Source organism: Natator depressus, chromosome 2, assembly GCF_965152275.1.
Source record: "Natator depressus isolate rNatDep1 chromosome 2, rNatDep2.hap1, whole genome shotgun sequence".
NCBI lineage: Eukaryota > Metazoa > Chordata > Testudines > Cheloniidae > Natator > Natator depressus.
In genome coordinates this window covers 224,996,068-225,018,997 of record NC_134235.1, presented here as the reverse complement: position 1 = coordinate 225,018,997, position 22,930 = coordinate 224,996,068, and the positions used below count along the sequence as shown (strand labels likewise).

The 22,930-nt window shown below is 38.5% G+C and overlaps 1 protein-coding gene across 3 annotated transcripts in view; it reads right to left on the bottom strand.

Moving 5' to 3' along the window:
- CACNB2 (calcium voltage-gated channel auxiliary subunit beta 2) overlaps positions 1 to 22,930 on the bottom strand; it is a 387,411-nt gene that overhangs the window by 236,368 nt on the left and 128,113 nt on the right. The gene's annotated exons all lie outside the window — the stretch shown is intronic.

Genomic DNA, 22,930 nt, shown 5'->3' with positions numbered 1-22,930 from the left:
TTATTCTAGCTGGAGGAAGACTGACTTTTTTCTTTTTTATGACAACACGTTGGAGATTGTTGTCCCCAAGCACTAGCAGTAGAACGTCAAGTGGGCTCCACAGCTTTCAGCAAGAGAGCTGAGAATTTACTTTTGGATTTCTGGGTCAGACATACTTTTCTGTGGAATAGGCCTGACACAGAGCCAAGATCTGTAGCCTTCTGAGGGCTTGTGTGGCCAGAGAAGTTTTAGATGGAGGAGAAGTTAAATACGGAACTCTGGAAAATCATCTTATACCTAGACACTACGTGAGTTTCCAAAAGTTGCATTTCTCTTGTGGAAAACTATAAGGTGTTTATTTTTTTAAAAATATCAAGGAACAATTAAAAGGCTACATATTTTGTGTTAATTGTAACTGGATAAGGGACCTATTGTAAACTAATACGATTTAGCATTAGTATTCAGAATTCAACAGCATCTTTAAACTTAAAAAAAGTCTCTCTCTCACACACACACTCCACCCCCCAACCTCCTCAGGTAAGACACTATTTTTTGGAAATTTCAGCCACATACAGTAAATGTGCTATGTTTTGTTCCATAATTGTAATCTAAGAGCCTTTAGAATCAACATAGAAATGGAAATACAGAAATGTTAGAAGCCTTTAATGCTCTTCTGCTGCAGCACCTCATCCCAGCTCAGCTGACCGAATCATGCCCATTTCTCTGTAATAGAGACTCTGACCCAGAAGTGCCCCCCCCCCCAACTCTCACAAAAAAGACAAGCTCCTTCATGCTCATATATGGAAGACGATGAGCAGTAATAATGAGGATGTCAGACAGACTTCTCTAAATGTCCACTGGAAGTCCACTGGACTCAATTAAAAGCAAGCATTCTGTAGATCAGTGACAGAGCATCTTTACGGAATCATTAATAAATTAGATGACAACCATGCTTTTAGATTCATTTTGTCAGGATCAGCCTTGATTTCCCCCCTCCCCAACAAGCTCCACAAAACTCACACTGCAGTGCTAGCAAGATTTCTGCTGCAACATTCTCATAAACTATAGGAGTTAGAGATGAATACGTTCTTTATACAGGTTAAAAACTGGGGTTTCAAGTTTCAGATAGTTCACAGCACTAGTTCTAGCTATCCTCAAGACCACTAAAACAAGTCTGGACTTCAGAGGAGTGAAATGGAAAGACGGTATCAAAACAAGGCAGTTTTATGGTATCTCAAGGGCTGCCAAGCTTGACAAAAATGCTGTTCAAACCATTAGGAAGCTGACAAATTCCCAACTTTCCAAGGTACAAAGAATTAACTTCTAGCTCTTGAGATAATGGGTCTTAAAACAGTTACTGCTCCCTCAGATCAACAGTGCTGCAGTGTTTGGCATTGGTTCCAAGATCAGGACTTGTGTGACTGTTGATCCATAAAACACTGTAATAAGTGAAGATTGGCCATTGGAGCAGACCTCCAGTTATGCAATTTCAAGCTTTAGAAGGGGAAATATTAATTGTAGCAGTAGTAATCATTTGACTGAACATGAAGATATACAATCATAACAGGGTCTCTGCTTTGCAGGACTTATAGTCTAGCGACACTGAGAAAAATCAAATTGTACAAACAATACAGGGAAAATGCAAATCTTCAGGAGTAACACATGTTAAGACTTGATTCAACAAAGCACTTAAACATATGCTTAAATTTCAACGAACGAATTGTCCCAGATGCTCAAATTAAGCATATGATTAAGTACTTTGCTGGAGTAGGGCCTAAATTCTGTACACTGTGCTCATGGTTCAATCCTTGGGCCACCAAAACTTACACTGACTTGAATGTAGGCTAAACTTCCATTGGGACAAATACCAAACTCACTGCAAGCGGCAGGTGCTCAGCACCTGTCAGGATTTAGCCTAATAAGAACTTTGCCTGAGGGTCTGATCTTTCTAGGTGCCTTCATTTCCCACTGACAATAATGCAGGATTTAGACACACTGAGTCTAAAGATAAGAAATTTTCAGAGCTAAAAGGTTACTACTTGCCTGTGTTGGCAATAGTGTGTTAGTAATTGCATATTTATCCTCATAAAATACTGATTTTAAAATAATTTGATATTTAGTCGGACATCAAGATATACCTCTGCCTCTTTACCTATCAGTGTATAATTTGTTTATTCTGCATTGATTAGGAAGGTGATGAGGAGCAGGGGAATGTGCATGCCACAAGGAAAAGAGGTGAACATACAGTCGAGTTACATACACGGATTAAGTCTTTTTCAGACCTATGAATCTCTTTCTCTCCCCTTTGTGTCTCCCTTTCACACACACACGTTCTATTCTAAATGGTGTTTATGCAGGTATTATCTTTACTTATCAATCCAGCTAAAATTTGGCAATGTTTTTGAAGGAGGGAAAAAATTGCAGAAACCAGAGATAATACTGAATGGAAGCCAAGCACCTTAGATACTGTATATCTGTCCTTAGATTTTACTCTTATTGTCAGCACATATGATGCCATTTTTTCCCATTTTCAGGTTAGATTCATCCTATTATACAAATACCTAAGAATTTCAATCGAAACAATTAACGGTTATAAAGGTCTATTCCCCTCAAAAAGGTAAAACATCTACATATTGGACAATTGAAATGAGTACTCAAACTTTCGTCCTCTTACAGTGATTGCTTACATTTAGTTTCCAAAAAGAAAAGGAGTACTTGTGGCACCTTAGAGACTAACCAATTTATTTGAGCATAAGCTTTCGTGAGCTACAGCTCACTTCATCGGATGCATATTGTGGAAGACAACTTCATAATTACAGTGGCTTTGGGTATTATTTCAAGAAATCAAAGAAATAAAACCCAGGAAAGAATTTTCTGTAGTATCTGGCTGGTGAATCTTGCCCATATGCTCAGGGTTTAGCTGATCGCCATATTTCGGGTCGGGAAGGAATTTTCCTCCAGGGCAGACTGCAAGAGGCCCTGGAGGTTTTTCGCCTTCCTCTGTAGCATGAGGCATGGGTCACTTGCTGGAGGATTCTCTGCTCCTTGAAGTCTTTAAACCACGATTTGAGGACTTCAATAGCTCAGACATAGGTGAGGTTTTTCGCAGGAGTGGGTGGGTGAGATTCTGTGGCCTGCGTTGTGCAGGAGGTCAGACTAGATGATCATAATAGTCCCCTCTGACCTTAGTATCTATGAATCTATGAAAATAGATTGGTGATTCTTTGCCTTTTGGTTTTTATTTCTAATCACTATTTTCCTGTTGGTATAATAAATATTCTGAGAAAGGAAGATAATCTGCTACAGTTTCTCCCACTCCAGGATGCCTAATTTGGAGCTCTCCAACCTGATCAACAGCAGTAGGTATTATAAAGACCTATAAAACTTAGACAATAAGACTTACAAATTTATTCAATAAAGAGAAACATATTTCAGCAATTCTTATACCGTATGTCTAAACCATGGAACACAAACAAAAGTAGTATATCAACCATGTTTAAATATAATCTTGTATATTAAAATGTATTTTGTTGATTTCAAAATAACCTGAAACTTAAAGGAGCATTGATATTCACCATGTAGGTTCTATATAAAAGATACAGAGGTGTATCCTGTCAGATGACCATGCTCTTTACTACTGAATGCTCCAGGCATCAGATACAAGGCCATGTAGGCTTGGGTAATACAAATGAATCAAGTTATTAGGGGTTTTTTTAGATTTCAACCTCACCAAGCCAACCTAAAACCTGCAGAAAACCTAAAACCATCTAATGAATAGTGGTTGACGTGGCAAGGTTTGTGTGAAATCAAATAGTTTTATGTGCTGCTTATTCTGTACAGCTTGCTATGCACTGATAGTATTATATAATCATATGTGATTAGTTTTACAAAAGGTCATTGTTACTCTAGAAATATATTTCTTATTTTACATTTTTCAGTGCCTAATCCTGGTATTTGATAAAGAAATTAATTGCAAGGAGTGAGGGAAAGAATGTTTCTATTTTTTAATAAAAATTCAATAAGGAAAAAATTTCAGAAGAATGTTCCTGAACACAGAAGTTTTTACCCAACAAACTCAATCTCCGTATATAGGTCTTTGCTACAACATAGCAGTTATTTATGCGTTTGGAACCAACTCCTAAGATTTATTTAAAATGCATTTTAAATAGAGAGCTTATATATGTCATATAAAACCTAGAATTACAAACCACACACCAAGTAAAAACTAGAAATGAAAACATTATTAATTAAAATGATTACTCTACAAAGATTATTTTTAATTCTTATTTTTAGGACCTGGTCCTTTACCCTCTGAAGTCCATGGGAGTTTTGCAATTGATTTCAGTGTAAGCAGCACCAGCCCTGTACTATGTAGAATTAGGATAGGTATTTGATGCTGAAGGACTCATAGCAACATTAAACGAAGAAAACAATCAGTCAAAATATTTACAATTTGGGTCATGGTCATAATTCTTTAAAAATATTTGTATATTTAACATTTTAATGTAATGTGTTAGTACCTTTCTTAAAAGAACCATTGAACAATTATTGTAACAATCTAATTTCTCAATGTTCCTTGTCTACATTTCATATATATATACACACACACACACATAGACACACACACACACATATACATTTTTAGAGGTTTTGATAACTTTTTGTACTTACCCAGGACACATTTTTACCCTTGGGTGTTTTTAGCATGGCAACATGCACTGCTGAGATGACCAACAACAGCCCCACCAGCATGGAAAGTCAGATGGAGGGATATTCCAAATGTCTTTGTTACCCAAATGTATAAAGTCCCTTAGCCTGGATGATACAAGCACACTGAGCATCAGGCAAAGTAACAATCAAAAAAGCCATTTTTCTTCTTAAGATACTATCCAGTCAGACAGAGACAAATATCTCTGTAATATATAGAGATATACAAATATATATATTCAGCTGCAGAGATGTGTGTACTTTTGTATATCCATCGAGTCCAAAAGTTGACTATTCTTTCAGAAAGCTAAAAACATAAATTCACAAATACCTAATATCACAAATGCATTCTTCCTTCTGCTGTGAAAATACTGTGCCTGATTACTCACCAAGCTTTAATAAAAGCGTTGAGGCTAGAGCTTACAAGAGAATTAAGACAAATACTGGAAGCAACTAGCATTCAGAGGACCTTGAAGAGATGGTTGGCTGCTGGTGGCATCATGTAAGAGCTACTGTGCGTGAATATTTCCAGGACTCCAGGACTCTTCAGAAGGATAATAAGAATTAGATCTCAGTTTCAATAAATAATGTATGCCAGCAGGTACAGCATACCTATTGCTACCTTCTGCGCAGTCTCACTACATAGCGTCTGCTGCTGCTGCTTCAGAGACTCATAGTGCACCTGTTGTTGATGTGACTCCACACTGAAAGCCTGGTAGCCTAACAACGAATAACATTTGTTTAGAAGATGAGAGAGAATCCCCAGAAGGGAGAGCAAGAGCTGAAAATCAGTGTCTCTGCTTGTTTCTCTTTGTTTATCTGCCCTTCTGTCCCTTTACTTTTACCTCCTGTCAATCTAGATTACCAAAGCAGATTCAGGCTAAATTTTGCAACGATCAGTACTGATTAGTGTGAGTTGATTGAAATCGGATTATACAGGAAGACCTCTGCCTTTCTCACTCAGCAAGCAGGCCAGTACCATTTGAAAACGATTTATGCTTCACCTCACAATACCACAGCATTAGGAACAGTCCGTTTAAAGAGAAACAATGCAACATGGGTAACCCAGATTGTAGTTTCTTTTAAAAAGAGAGGCAAATTTTTCAGCAATCCCTGTTTTAATAGCTATATGAATATATAGTAGGATGCCTCAAATCACTTCCAAATGGACAAGTTAGCTAAAGATTTTGGGGATTCACAGGAAAGCACAGTATGTCAAAAATATTATTAAGTTGCTAACACTTTGCATATATCTGATAACTACTACCCATATAGGATGTGGAACCAAAATTATTAAAAGGTTCGGAATAACAATGTAAAGCATTAGTTCTGAGCATTAATGTGAGAACTGTAGCACTTTATTGCCTGTGTCTATACAAATAATAAACCCATAAGAATTGATGTATATTATTTCAAATTATTCTAAATTAAAGATGTTATTATGTAGGCTGACGGAGCCTTATTTAAATACAGTGGCATTACACATTTTCAGTAATTAAGCATAGAGAACATAGAATGCTTATTAACTACAAAATTAAGAAAATATTATAATGTTACAGTGTCACAGGATATAGAAATATTTCTCTTGAGTTTACTGTGAAATCCTGGAATGAAGGAAACAAAATCTAAAGTAGAAAAAGAAACTGCTGAAATGGAACACACAACCAAGCTGAGATGGTGAAAGAATTTCAGAACCAAAACAAGGATACAACTATGCAAGATTCAGTTAAGACCAGCTAACTGACATCTAGAAAATGCATGAAGGAGATGCAATCGATACATTCAGTAATGGACTAGAAGACATAGATCTGATAGGACTTGCCAAATAACTTCACTTTAGTATTTACTCAACATATATATCTAGGCCTTGATTCCACAAAGCACTTAATCATGCGTGTATCTTCAAACATATTCATTTCTTGAGCTATGCAAATACAGGCCTTTCACATTTGGTTAATTCCAGCATGTAGATGTCCACAGGTTGTTGCTAGGCTCATTTTAAAATTTAATTTAATTTATTTATTTAGGTTGTATCCTTCCAGGACGCCAATATGAGCCTTGTTGCTGTTAAGGCAGCTCTAAAGAACCATGTGTCCTCTGTATGTGGTAGCCAGAAAAGTTGAGCTGTATTGTCCATGACACAAGAGGAGTTATGAGGAGTTCTTAGTTTATGTTCATCATGATGTTGAACTTTTCTAGAGCTCTAGCCCAAACAGGATAGGGCAAATTCTGAATATACCCAAACTGTACTTACCTGGATGGTGTCCTGCATACTTAGACGTTTTTAAAATGATTCACTCTAATACACACTGGAACCCATACAGGGTATCATTAAACAATTATAACCCATTCTCAGTGGGGACAACATCCTGAAAGAAATCTTTCCTGAACCCCTTCTTCTGGCCTTCAAACAATCCCCAGCCTATCATAATTCAGCTCCAGTTAGGGGTATTCTCACCTCAGAAAAAGAGCTCTGTGTAAGCTTGAAATCTTGTCTCTCTCTCTCACCAACAGATGTTGGTCCCATACAAGGTATTACCTCACCCACTTTGTCTCTATTATGATACAGTCAATTGTATCATAAATGAAAAAAGGTTTCTAACCTTAGGAGAAGGATTAAGCCACAGTGTAACTTGGCCCATGCGGAAAGAGATAAAATGTAGTACTATACTTTGGCTGTCTGATATGTTAGCTTTGGCTGCATCATGGGACTGTACCTGTATTACATAAGAGGAAATTTTCTTAGGAAGCAGCAGATTTAAATGGTTTGCTTCAGTGCACCTCACAGACAAATATACCTGTAAGCTGTGTTTGCTATTTGCACAGGCATCCTTTAAAAGAACATACAATTTATGAAGTAAAAGATCCATTTTGTCCTCCATCTTATAAAAATATCTGAGTTGGACTTTCAAAACTATACCCCAATATTTCATCAAGCAGAACTATAAAATCAAAGCTAATGCGCAACCTGCCTTGAATGATGCTTGCAGTAAGTGATGTAACTTGATCAGGTAGGATCTTTGACAGACGCATACAGTCTCATGACCTGTATTCACCTTGCTTGTTTACAAAGGCCTTCAGATTGAATGCAGAGATCTTTGATAGGTCTTTCTTCTTCTTCTAACTGCTCCTCAGCATATGATATACAGAATAACTTCATCCTATAAAGTTCTAAGACATAACACTAGCACTGATTTTTACCAGTGGGATCCCCATTCCCACTGCAATGAGGCACACATCAGAAATGCCTATTACCCCTACTGTAGTTTCCACTGCATGCATCTGATGAAGTGGGTTTTACCCACGAAAGCTTATGCTCAAATAAATTTGTTCGTATCTAAGGTGCCACAAGTACTCCTCATTCTTTTTGCTGATACAGACTAACACAGCTACCACTCTGAAACCTATTACCCCTCTGCTATTCTTGCCTCTAGCAGAATCACTTGCCAACAAAACATGAACCAATCCATCATGTCATATAAGGTTACCAGATGCATAATGACAACAGAACTTCAGGCTTTATACAGTTAACATATTAATACTGCTCCTCCTCTGCCTAGACAGGTCTGCTCCTCATCAAGTTATGGGTCATTTGGATTTCTGATATGTCAGCGTAATGGTCCCTTGCTCTGAAGTGGGGAGGAAGGCCACTCTGCTGCATTGCATGAGTCAACGGTAGTGGGGCTCTGGCCTCGCTGGCCAGAGCCGAGCAATGAGCGGTCTATAGCTCGCAGACTCCTGACTGGGGAAGACAGCAATTAAGGGCCCTATCAGTGGCAAGCAATCCCACCACTGGGTCAGCGGGAAAACCACTGAAACACGCTGCCTCGTTTCCCAGCAGCACAACTGCATCAAGGTCTGGTTCCCCAGCGCTACTTCCTACCCACTTTCTTACTGTTGCTCTGTTGAGCTAGTGTTCCATCTTGTCACCTCGCAGTTGTGTGGCAGCCAGTTCAGCCACTGCTTGGGATCTTCCATCTTCTCCAGCAGCAGGGCGCTGCTCTGCTCAGGGGCTGGTCTGGGATCCTATAGAAGGCTCAGCTCCCTGGAAGAGATGTCCGTTCTCTCCGGTGGTCCAGCACCAACTGAGTTCCAGAGCTCTCCTTTTATACTTCCTGCCCTGCCCTCATACTTCCAGTGAGAGAGGTGGTGCAGATTTGGCTCCACCCTCCAGGGAGAGTGTAGTGGTTCCTCTCTCTCATGTCCGGAGGGAGGCCACTCTGCCTCACTACAGTCAAGATGTACATTAATTGGAACAAATCCAAGGGTTAATTCTCTCCATTCTGCTCAAAGTCATAATAATAATCATGGGTCTTTCCATGGAAGTCTACTAATAATTTTGAATTGGGAAACTGGATAGCACTTGTACTCAAAACAATATGATAAACATTCCCCCTTTGACAATAAAGATTAAAATTCCCAATGAAAGGTGGAAATTGCTAAATCTTTGTGGAAAAGCCAGTACAATTAAAATGACCACATGCAACCAAACTAAACTGCTTAATTAATAAATTCCCTCCATATTTTAGATAACTGAATCTTAATTATAATAAAAATTACTTTAAAGCAGCTCTTAAAATGATTAGGCCTGATTACACTCATAGCAGTTAAAAACAAGTGTAGCAGTACTGACTGCAGATAAGTTAGTTCTGATTTATAACTATGTAAAACTATGATTTTTAAAATCAGATATGTAAATTACATCTTTAGGCCTTTTGTTGCTCACTGAAATGAATTTCATTCTCCTCAGTATTTCCCACGAAAGAGGATGCATAGGCAACAACTTTCAAGACATGAAACACAGCACAAAAATCCCTAGCATGGCCAAACTGTATGTAGGCACTTCTACCCTAAACTATAAGTCAGACTTTGAGCACTTCAGCACTGCCCACTGATGAAAGCTGGTTTTTTACTGATCAGCAACAGTAAAACTGACATTTGCCCAGCTCCTTAGGCCACACTTTTTTCCTGTTTGAAGTACATATTCAGATACATTATATTTTTAGGCCCAGTTCCAAAAAGGGACTTAGGTATTGCAGTGCTGAGCCTTGCACTGTCTAAACTTTAGCAACTCAGTGGAACCCATAAAGGTTAGGTGCCAGCTTTCCCTATAAAGTGCATGGGAAGAGATAGGATGCACAAAGGCCAGATGCTAGGCAGGGAGCCATCTAACCTAGCCACAAGCAGATGGCAATGATTAATAGATTCCAAGGCCAGAAAGGACCATTATGACCATCTATTCTGACCTCCTATACAACACAGGCCACAGAACTTGCCCAAAATAATTCCTAGTAAAATTTCCAAACTTGATTTTAAAATTGTCAGTGATTAAGAATTCACTATGACCCTTGATAAATTGTTCCAATGGTTAATTACTCTCACCATTATAAATGTATACCTTATTTCCAGTCTGAATTTGTCTAGCTTTAACTTCCACCCTTGGATCATGTTATACCTTTCTCTGTCAGACTGAAGAGAGCCCATTGTCAAATATTTGTTCCCCATGTAGGTACTTACAGATTGCAATCAAGTCAGCCTTTAACCTTCTCTTTGTTAACACTCCCACTCAATAATGATTCCACATTTACAATTACATATTGAGACCTATCAGTTATCCAACTTTTAATTGGTTTAATGTGTGCCATGTTATTTTTATATTAGTTACGTTTTTTTAAATCAAACAACTTGGCACCACATGATAGACTGCCTAACAGAAGCCTAAGTATGTCACGTCAACACTATTACCTTTATCAACCTAATAATCTCATGGAAAAAGATATCAAGTTAGTTTGACAGGATCTATTTTCCATAAACCCATGTTGATTGCCATTAATTATATTACCTTCTTAACATTTTTTAAATGACTCCCATATAAGTGCCTCCAATATCTTGCTCAGGATCAATACCAGACTGACAGGCCTATAATTAACTATAAAAATATATAATAAACACATAATAAACAAGACATCTCATTACCCCTTTAAAAAACTGGCTCAATATTAGCTTTCTTCCAGTCTTCTGAAAATTCCCTAGTGTTCTGAGATTTATTGAAAATCAACATTAATGCTCCAACAAGCTGCTCAGCCAGATCTTTTAAAACTCTTAGATGCCAGTTATCTGGACATGCTGATTTAAAAATATCTAATGTTAATAGCTGCTGTTTAACATCCACCTGAGATACCAGTGGAAAGGACAGAGTCTTATCATACAATATAACTACATCATCTGTTTCCCTCCTCCTCCTATTTTCCCAAATACAGAACAGAAATATTTTATTGAGCACTTCTGCATTTTCTGCATTATTGAAAATGTTACCATTATCATCTAGGTATTGAGGGGACTTTTAGAGTGAAAATTTAGTTGCCTAGAGATTTTAGGCATCTGTAGGGTTAAGCAACAGCTCACTGGGGACCGTAGGATTTCAGCTGCACCTAAATTTTGGACCTAAGTGTCTGTATGCTTATTGTTTATGGTATATTTGTCAGTTAATTTTTATTGAACAGTTCACATAATATATATATGCACTTCATATCAGAAAATAATTATCAGTACAGTACTTACCTTATGAATACATGTTCATTGTATGTTGATATGGCAGTACTGTTTTTATGTTAAATATTACTACTGTGTATATTCCAATAATATATCTGTAAACTACACATCACAAAAATACAGCACTGTCCATCCCCATATACTAGTCAATTAGCAGTATCAAGTTAAGGGTTGAATTGACGTTCATCTTGAAGGCAATAAAATGTGTGGTCTGTAATATGCACAGCGTGTATGTGAGCACGTGAAAGCACACACTCATGTACCTGATTCATACACAATTCTGCAGCAGGGTTACTACAGACTTTGGTATCAGATTAAGCATTATTTCTTTTTATTAGATTACACTAAACATTACAATGATCATGTAATCTTTTGGGGGCTGAATCTGGCCATAAAATGATAGCAAATGTCCAGGTATAAGAGTCAAATATCCATCAACAGAAGACCCAGAGACTAATTATGAAAGGAATTCCTCTGCACTGAGAAGAGAAAAAATTCAGAAGGGTTAACTTCAGGGCTACTTTATAAAGAGGCCAGCTCTGAACACATGGAAAATTAATTTTACCTGCTCATTTTCTGTGATTGATTCTCACCAATGGAAACATATTACATAGCCAAGCCTTGTTTAACTGACTGGAAATAATAACTACTTCCCCACCCTAACCCCCTAGTTCACAAGAAAGCAAAATTAACAAATTCATGGCTGCAGGAAGGAGCCTCAAACACATGGAAAACAAGTGGATTCTTGGGAATACCATCTTTTGATGGCCCTGTATCACTCGAAAACTATGTGGCAGAAGAACCACTAGGAGGCAACTCAAGACTGAATTCCCCTTCTTCAAAGGTCAAGCTCCATAAAATGAAACCTCTATACTGGGCTGGGAAAGGGAGAAAGGGAAGGGACAAGACATTAAAACACATAAAACAGAGGCTTTATTTTATTTTTATTTTATTTTATTTTTTCAATGTACTTAGCAGTACCGTATGCAAATAAGTGAATACGAGAAGAGTTGGTGGTCTTCTCTAAAAAGCTGCAGCTAAGTATTTGCCTGATTGCATGCTGTGTACTTATACAGATAAAATGGCATCTGCTGTGAATGAACATTTGTATTCTCTGGTAAAGGTATATATTCCCATGCTACAATTGAATTTCTATGAGGCAAAATTTTAATACAAATAGAATGGCCTATTCCTGACCTAAGCATCTTATTTATGGGGACTAGCTAGATAGATGGTTCATAAACTTTATAAAATATGGCAGTGGTGACTATTTTAAAGGACAGCTAAGGACATTTTCAAAACCACACACCTAGCGTAAGCGTAAGTACTCCACTTCCCCGAAAGGTGGTAGCTATGTAGATGGGAGAAGCCCTCCCATCAACATAGTGCTGTCTACACTGGAAGCTCAGTCAGTATAACTGTGTCACTCAGGTGTGTGGATTATCCACACCCCTGAATAATGGAGTTATATCAACATAAGCTTGTAGTGTAGATTCGGGCTTGGTGATCTTCCTTGGATTACACCATTGTCCACTTCTGGGTTCTTTGGTTTTTGTCATCTTCTCTGTCTTTTTTTTTTTTCTATTTTAAATGCAATGCCGTTTACTATTGGTTCATTCGTTTCACACATTTTTGAGGTTTATTCAACTCGCTAATTTAAAGTGCTTTATACAAGCATTTACAAACAGTGTACATTTATAGGGATCATTTCCCTGACTCCTGTAATGCAGTCACCTCTGGAGTGCTGTTCAGAGTGAACAGCAATACCAAAACAAGAATTTATGGGAAATGCCATATCCATTTGAAACCAAAGGAGGAATTTTATGCATGTAGACAAAACAATTATCTAAATAGAAATTTGGTCAGGACACCAGATTAAAAGCGCCATGTGATCTTTAATAACTTCAAGTGGTCAGGATCTTAGTGATACCCCACCTTGTTGGAGCACTGGTTTAGTACCAAGTTGGAGGGAAGAGACATCTAGCATTCACCAATAGCATTTCCTGTAAAACCCTGGCTTTCCTTGGTGGTTTTCCATCCATAGTCTGACCAGTCTTACACTGCTTAGCTAATGATTTTTGATGAGATCCCAACCCATGGTGGCAAGGGTGAGGTGCTATAACAGCATTTGCAAATGGAAAGATGACAAGTTAAATAATCTCACCCATTTCAAAGACAGGTAGCAATAGGAAAGATCATCAGCAATGGAGGCAAAGCTAGTTGCAAAATATTGGGGAAAATAAATGTTGGCACTAAGCTGAAACTACCTTAACTGATATAGTTCATGAGAAGGAAGCATGGAAAACTTCTACTGTAACAAGTGTAACAAAATGTAACTTTAATGAAGATAGCGGGTGAACCCAGGGATGACTATGATTGACATTACTGAACTTTACTAAATTTACTAATGATACTAAAACTGTACTGGAAGTAAACAAACAATACTCTAAAAAATCCTAAATCAATACTAAAAAAGCATTTGCTTGCAATTCTCCTTTTCATCACTTTGACTTTTGGCAAATTTAGATTTTGCAACAAGTTCTAGAAGTAGATGAAAGTACTACATAGAGATATCTATGCACTAGTGGTTTAGTGGTCAAACTATTTTAAATTCATAGGAGTTCACCCCATGCTGCCATGGGCTCTAATGAAGCCATTATCACGAGCAATATCTAAGATAAATTTAAGGGCTTCAAATTTGGACTGAGGAATTCCAAAGATTTACGTACAAAGGTGATACTCTGCTATTTGTATCAGATCTTCTGTATGTGTTACAGGATATTTTCTAAGTTAACTGAAGCATTTAGCATAATATCTAATTGTGACTATTTGACCTATATTAAAAATAACCTAACTGATGTTCCCCTACCCTAGCTCCTGTCCACCTGTCTGCCCTTAGACTGATCTCTTTGAGGAAGGGACTAAGTATTGTGTGTTCTTCTATAAAAAATAGAATAATACTGGAGCAAGTCAGTGTTACTGTTTCTATATACAGAAATCTATAGACTCTCAAACAGAGAGCACAGGGGGATTTCAAGTGGGCTAATGAAGGGACAAAATACCTGTGTAGACATTTCACTGTGGTGAGAATCAATATGACAGCTCTCCAGAAAAAGTATTGACATTATCAGTGCTTTGACAGTTCAAGTTCCCAAGCACCACTTCCAAAAATTTTCTTTCCGGAAGGGATATAAAAATTAGAATCTCTTTGCAAATTATACTCCTTATTGCTGTTACAGTCTGTAAATGTGTGTGCCTTGAAAATGTGTGTACCCACGCATACACAAGTTAAATTCTGAATTTCAAGCTTTATCGTTTATTGCCGCTATTAAACAAGCTCTATAATCTTTTTAAGTCAACATAAGTGGAACAGCAGTATGGTTCCACCTAGAGAAAAAGTGTCAAACCCACTCCCCTCCACACTGAGGGGTAGTTAGTTTTTAAACTAAGAGGAGGCACAGCCCTTAACAATCCAGCAAGCTCACCATACTTAGCTTTTGCTATCTAGAACATTCAAACTCAAAAGGTATAGGAGCTCTGTAAAATGATCCAGCATTTATGGTAAGGTTAAGATAATTTTCTGGCTGATTTGGACAGAAAACAGAATTTCTGAGTATCATTATCATCAACATCCTGGAATACTTCTGCCATTTTTCAGTTAAACGAAAGTTACAGAATGGAGAGGTGACAGTTGCAATTAGAGGCAGGGCTAAGGCTAATAATGAAGCAAGTAGGTATGATCTGGAAAAGAGATTTAGGTTTCCAGACATGAGATTTTACCAGGATCTCTATGTTCATAAAGCCATAGAGGCCACCAAAAGACCCAAATGAACAAACTGTTGAATCTCATAAAGACTCTTGACGTGTGCACTTCCTACCCCCCCACACACACTCTGCCACTCTGCAAGCATTCCACAACTCATCCTGTCCATCTCTACAAGCAAGCTGCCACAGACAGATAAGAAAACAGAGAAGACTAAAAAAAAACCCAACTCAAGAAAAACCTCCCCAAAACTTCGACATGGATCGGTGAGAGAAAGCCAACTAAGGCACTGTCAAGAGATTAGGTTTAAACTCTAATCATGAATTTATTGGGATACTGAAATACTATTGTAACTTAATATTTAAGTTTCACCTATTAATCATCAAGTGGTAAAACCACATATTCCTGGAGAGGCGGTAAGAGCTAAATATTGGTAAACAGATAAACAGTGGGCTTATTTGGATGTAAGATTCTTAATATTTATTATTGGTCTGTCTTTCTTAAGACAGCTCCTTAATTGGCTTCATCTAAGTAATTTATGCAAATATTTTCTTCAATTTCATAGGATTTAGTTACGAATGCTTATGTTGCCCAGTTATAAACTGTTTAGGTTATTAATAACAAATTCTTTTACCCATATAGCAACAATTTAGTGTCTAATAAGATACTAAAACAGAATTTATGATTATTTTGGAACAGCAGCAACATACTTTGGGGTCTTAACTTACTAAGAGAAAAGTACTCCCTGAGGCAATTCACTCTCAAAGGTGTAATCTCTGTTAAAAGCTCTCCAGAAAAAGACATACAGAAGAAATTGCAACAGAAATAACTCATTTATCATTTATATTATTTTGTTTAATGTTTTCTTTTTCTTTCTTTAAATAATATGATAGATATGGTTAATAAGTGTGATTAAATACTGGGAGCCACACTACTGAATTGGCAGTAACAGAAACAATCAGTAAGAGCTGGCCTACCATTTCTTGCTTCTCTAAACTAAATATTTTTACTCATTTTAAAAATAAAATTACTTGGCATCCAACAATTTATAATTACCCCTGCCAACCGCATACATTGCTGCTTCTAAGAGAACAATAACAGAACACACAGTACTGTAGGTACGTAACTAATCACAAATATTTTATTTACATGACATTTGAAAATCTGTATTTTCCTGAAGGGATTTGAGTTCAGATCTCTAAGTTTTCATGCCAGACATGATGTAATTAATTTAATTACTAGTTGAGCATCTTTGAACTCCCTGCACTGATTTAGGGGTTAGTAATATCACTACCTCTACAAATAGAAACGTTAGCACAGTGTTTAGCTGGTAAGTAAATGGGGAGGGAGAAGAGTAGTTTTCACATATTTTGCTTCAGAAAATATGTGCTGTGGCTACTGCTACTGGTTTGGAATTTAAAAACCTTCAGCGCTGTGTCAAACCATTAGTTTTAAAATTAATTACAAAAATATAAAGATCAGAGAACTTCAGAGCATACAGTATCACAATATTTATTAAACATTTTGAAATAAGATTGTACAAATAAAAGAAAAAGGCACAACTAAATACAAGAAAGAAAGAAAGTGTGCTCAATTTAATTATGTTAAGCCGGTAAAAGCTTTAAAAAAAGATTCCTTTTACCAGTTAATTAAATTAGAAGATTAAATTGTCATCTTGGGAAAGTATCAAGAACATAGAAAGGGCAAGAGGCAAGGAGATTTATTTTTTACTTTATATTTTACAAAAGCTTTGCTAGCTACCCTTAAATGTTTAAAATGGACAGTAATTATTAGAGCGGTCATGGTGTGATGGTAGCACTCTGGTGGTGTCACCTAGTGGTTAGGCTACTAGGTATCTACTCACCTGCCCACAATGGCCACTGACACCTCTCATGGTGGTCTACCTTTTGGTGGGTGTTAATCAATTATCTGTATCCCTTTCTGGGGTAACAGAGTTCCAAGGAAGATATTGGGCCCCATCCCCTGCAAAAGGGCTGGGGGAGAGAAAGCAGAACCTTCAGTCTGTATAGCAACCCCTGCAGGTGTTCAATCCCAGTTGTGGAGCTTGCAAAGTCTTTCCCTCTCTGCGTTTCCCCAAGGGGGAGTCTAGTAGTGATTGTTTTTGTGCCCTCTGGAACAAGGTGGTTGGTATGGGAGCCTGGGCCCTCCCACACCACCAGGCTCCAGCCCAGAGCCCTGAAAGAAGCAACAATGTCCAGCAGTTAGAGTGCCTTAAGCAGGGCCGGATTAACTCACCTGAGGGCCCATGGCTATTAGATTTTGTGGGGCCCCTGCATACAAATCTGTTTCCTAATTTAAAACAAAATGATCACAATTATGGCATCGAGGCTATTAACGCTATACTAAATTTGCCTTTTAATTAACATAAAGCATTTCTGTGGTTACATTTCAGTTTTAAAACATGTAGAATATAGTTAATTCAAAATAGCCTACTTCTTACCTTAGAACAGCTGTTACATTAGTTTCTTTCTGGGAGGGAGTTTGGGTGCAGAAGGGGGTTCCAGGCTGGGGCAGAGTGTTGAGGTGCAGGGGAGGGTGAGGGGTGTGGGCTCTGGGAGGGAGTTTGGTGCAGGAGGGGATTCTGACCTGAGGCAGGGGGCTGGGGTGCAGGAGGGGGTGCAATGTGTAGGCTCCCCATGCTGGCAAGTATCACCCCCGCAGCTCCCATTGGCCAGTTCCCGGCCAATGGGAGCTGCAGGGAAGGTGCTAGGGGCGGGGGCAGCACACGGAGCTGCCTCCCCTCCCCTGCCAGGGGCCGCAGAGACGTGCCAGCAGCCGGCCACTTCCGGGAGTGGCATGGGGCCATGGCATGCAGCTGAGGATCTTTTCCTGTATGTATGATCCTCTATCCCAGATCATCTTAGCTCCACTAACAGTAGCTTCAACCTCATACCATCACTTCAGGAAAGTCCTGCACTCTCACCAGGACTAAAGTTGTCCAGCCCTTCCATTCAGTGACACAAGGACTGATACCCGTGGACACTTCCCCCTCCGGCACGGGATGCTCTTAGAGTCACAGGGCACTTGGCAGCAAGTCATCATGGAGGGAGTCGGGGATGCTGCAGTCATGGCCAGGCAGGGGAGCCCACAGTGGAGCCTGAGCTATGCGATGTCAGGAGCCAGATTGAAGAGCCACCTAGACAACAGAGTCCCATGGCAGGGAGAAGAAGCCAGGCAGGTAGCAGGGCTGGACTGGGCTCTGGGTGGAAGTCACCCCCTGCTCCACTATGCCTCCCCCAGCCACCAGCTCTCCCTCTGGTCGCCCTTGGGGCTTCCCACTGCCCTGCATTACAGCATTTTTTCCTTTAAAAAACAAAACAAAACAAAACTCCAGCACTGCTTCTCTCCCACTGTGTCTATGCAAACACAGCCAGAATATGTGTGTATATGAGTACTTTTGCATCAGAACTCTTATAGTTAAGAAGAAACCAATCACATAATTTTTTTCTCTGGATATAATAAGAGAAAAATAAATGGATGACATCCCAAGTGATATGCTAATGTATTCAACTGTAATGGAGAAAACCAAGGGAAAGAAGATGGTGACAAACCATGAGGCATTTTTTCAGAGAGAAATGGCACACTTCTTGTTAGCTTGATTGTTCTGCCCCTTCACCCTTTTGTCTCTTGTTTTTCTATATGCAACATGCAGAGCAGGCAAATCTTGACATACTTTACACGGGGCATCTTAAACTACACCTTTTGTTTGAAAATAGATGTTAAACTAGATTTGAACTAAATTACTACTATTTATTTGTATTACCATAGTGCCTAGGATCATCCAGTCATGGACCAGAACCTCACGTGCTAGGCATTGTACAGAACAGAACAATACCCCCAAGAGATTACAACCTAAGTATAACGCAAGAGACAAGAGATGGATACAGACAGATAGAGGGGGAGTACAAGGAAACAATGAGACAATACATGATAGACAGTGGTATCAAAACATCAGCAAATTAATGGTTGTCAAGTTTTTGTAGGTATCACAGCAATGCAGTTTTAAGGAGAGTTTTGAGGAAGGATAGTGATTTAAATTAACAGATATTTATGGGGAGTTCCTCCCAAGTATGAGAGGCAACATGTGAGAAAGCACAAGGATGCATGTTTGAAAATTTAGCAAGTGGGCAATGGAAGCTTGCAACTGCCCTAGGAGTTGCAGGTCCACATTTTGATAGTGAATGGGAGATGATACATAGGGTGACAATAGACCACGAATGGCCTAAATAATGATGTAAGCTTCTGATGCAGACCATAGATGTAATGATGTAATAATGTAATGATGTAATAATGATGTAATAATGTAATGATGTAATGATGTAATGATGTAATGATGTAATGATGTAATAATGATGTAAGCTTCTGATGCAGACAATAGACCACGAATGGCCTAAATAATGATGTAAGCTAATGATGTAAGCTTCTATTTGATGCAGCTTCTATTTGATGCAATAGAGAAGGGAAAGCCAGTGCAGGGATTCAAAGTAAGAACTGACATGGCCAAAGCAATGGGCTAGAAGAATGTCTTTGCAGCAGCTTTCTGCATAGATATGAGCAGGGCAAGGCTGCACTATCAAGGCCAAAGAAAAAGACGTTGCAGTAATTGAAACACAAGGATGAGAGTTTTAGCAGACTGGCTAGATAGGAAAAGTTATATTCAGAAATGTTATGTCAAAAGACTGCAAGGTTTAGATATAGTCTGAATATGAGGACCAAGAGAGGTCAAAGTCAAAATGATGCCCAGGTTATGGACCCAAGTGACAGGTAGAAGGATGTTATTGTCCACAATGATTGAAAGAGGAGGTGGGTTTGGGGGTGGGGGTGGGAGTGGGGAAGATTAGAGCTGTTTTAGCCATGTTTAGCTTGAGCTGATGACTAGACATCCATGAGACGATGTCAGACAGGCTCAGATTTTAGTTTGGACAGAAGGAGACAGGTCTGGAGCAGTCATAGATATGTGAGTTTTCAGAATATAGATGATAGTTGAATTTGTGTTTGTGGATCCGATTACCCAGAGAAGAGAGGAGAAAGAAGAGAGAAGAGACGCCAGAGTCATGGAAGCCAGGGGAGAATTCAAGAGGAGGAGGATGGTCAACTGCATCGAAGCTGTGCAGCAAATAAGAGGAACTGCAACCAAAGTGCTACAAGGACACTTGATTACAGAATGGAATAATCAGAAACATAACTGTTTGGTCAATAATGCATAGACACGGCTCAGTCAGACATAAAGAAATATTTATAAACCTGATCAACCAGTTCTTGACATGCCTTTGCATTGTACAATGGACTGTTAAAGTAAGTTTAAAAACCAACAAAGAACGTGGATGACTTTTTATAAACTATGACCTTTCAGCTGGACAGTTCAGCAGCTAGCAGCTTTCAACTTGAGTAAGCAGTGTGCAAAGTTGGCCAAAGGATGCACCTCAGAGGGGCTCACAGAAAGTGATATAAAGAGGTAAGCTGCTTACTGGAGCAAACCAGACAGTATTCAATGTGTGTCCTAAGATGGCTGAACCAACAGCTATGCTTAACTTGTCTTATATAAACTGGTGTGACAAGACACATTGCACAAAAAGACTGGAAAACTTCAGACCCAGTTGCAAGAACTCAAAGGTTCTTGTTCCTTGATTGGATGGAGAGAAAGGACAACGCTCATTTTGAATCTTCAGCAGAAGTATGGGTCACTATCTGATTGGTCGATGCCAGCAATGCCAAGAAGAGAAAACAAGCTGGAGCACCCAGAAGAAATGGGATTAAATGGCCTGCCTCCTTAACTACATTGCTTCCCAAAAGCCAAAGACACCTGGAAGCAGAAGAGTGAGGTATTGGGCCAGCCACCTGGGAGCCCTTTTGGTGATATCAAGTACCTATCTTGTATGGGCACCTTTTACTGTCGCATTCTATTTTCCAGCAATTTGAGTTGCGCTCTGGTGCACCAGGGAGAGACTATAGATGTGTCTGTCCTTTGCTCCATATGTGTTTGCAGTGTCAATTCCTGCCATGAACAGTAACTGAGTTGAAAGCTGACAGTTGAGCAAATATTTGCTGATAAGTTTTTCTTGGGTGATCATCCAAATCAGTCAATTGATTATTTCCTGAAACTGAGCATCTAAGTAGCAAGGAAGTGTACTTGAGTATGTGCTTTAATGACTGTCAGAGGTGGAGTGGGTGTCCTTGTTTTGTAACAGGTTCCAATCAGAGTTGTTTCACAATCTTAGTTAAGTTTGTGTATGTCTCTACCGCAGTTACTGGTTTCATAATGCCTTTGAGTGCTAGGTGTTGCAGACATAAAAAGAGAACGTGTGCAAGCCTCTTGAACTGTGCTCAATCTATACAGTTTGTCATAATGAGTTATGTTAGGTAGTTAGGTGTGTTAATCATATCCTGGGGCTACTAAAATTAGTCAGGAAGTAGGTTAAAAGGGTTGACTACTGTAAATCCATTGGGAAGGAGACCTTGGTGAACTGGCTTAAGTAATTGACCAGACAGTCTTATGCTGAATGATGGAGGACACCTATACTTTTTGCCTATACCACCAGGACACATCCACCATCGAGGTGAAGGATAGTAGGCAACTGGTGCATGGGGTACTTGCAGTACCGTGAGGATAGGTATTTTGGCTAAGTACAGTGGGGCAAGAAGTGCCATGAGGTATGGTCCAAGCAGAGGAAACAGGACTTCAAGGACTTCACCCAAAAGATCCCTCTTCCTCCAACCTCAAATTTAAAAACAATGATGGGTTTAAGGGAGTTTTAGATGTGTTACGGTATTAGACTGCCAGAAATCAGAAGTTTGAAACTAAAACTGAGTCAATTTAATTGTTATTCAGCCAACATATTATGCCAGCTTCTTAAATATAGTTTAAGTAGGGTACTTTTATTCTTCTGTCCAAACAATGCAGAACAGTGTGTGCAAGTATTAAATGACAATAATACTGGGGGGAGGAGGGGGAAGTTCTCTAGATCCTCTCCTTTTGTATGTGAGCCTAACTTCCACTAACATGGGAGGAAGTTAAACAGAGAAAGGAGAACAGACTCCATAGTGTTAGCACTTTTTTAATTTAAATTTTAACTTCCGCATTAAAGAATAAGAATAGTTAGATTTATCTATGATTATTTGGATAAACAATCAAATCAGTATGTGCATAACAAAAGCTCCAGTGTTTGTTTTTATATTTCATGTTATTTAATATTAAAGAGATGTTTGAAGTAATGTATATATTGGTCATTTGTATTATTTATTCCAAACAAACAAAGAAAATGATGCTGTTTTAATTCTGACTTTGAATGCAGAAGAACTCAGAATACCTGTCTGCTCTTTTATTAATACAGTTCATTATGTCAACTGTTGCACCAACAAAAACCAAAATACATTTGAAGTCAAATAAATCATGGCAAACAATTACTAATACACTTACATTTGCAATGTTTTGTACCTCTGCAGTATATATTAGACAAATAGATTTGGGGTTTTTAATGCATTTGTTATTTTCTCTGCCTGATCCCCTATATCAACTTTGATTTAGATCACAACTGTCTTTGACCTTGTTTGTCCTGTGATCATAAATAAAATATTTCATATAAGACCCTCTCATGTCACAGAGAAATACATTGCCCACACCTGAGGAACAGCAGAGCTATTTCTCCTAATATATTTTCTATTTTCTTGTGTGACAAGCTATAATACAAGCTGCTTGCTGAAAATGTTAAGCAATTCAGTACTGCAGCTTGGCCAGATTGCATAAATCTCCTGCTTCTTATCACATCTCTCTGACAACTGAATAGCAGGCTAGAAGAGGAATGTTAAAGCATAAATGCATTACTTAAGAGACTATCATGTCACCTAAGTGTAGTTCAGACACATTTCAATTATCATTCAATTTTTTTTTTATTACTAATACCTTAGTTT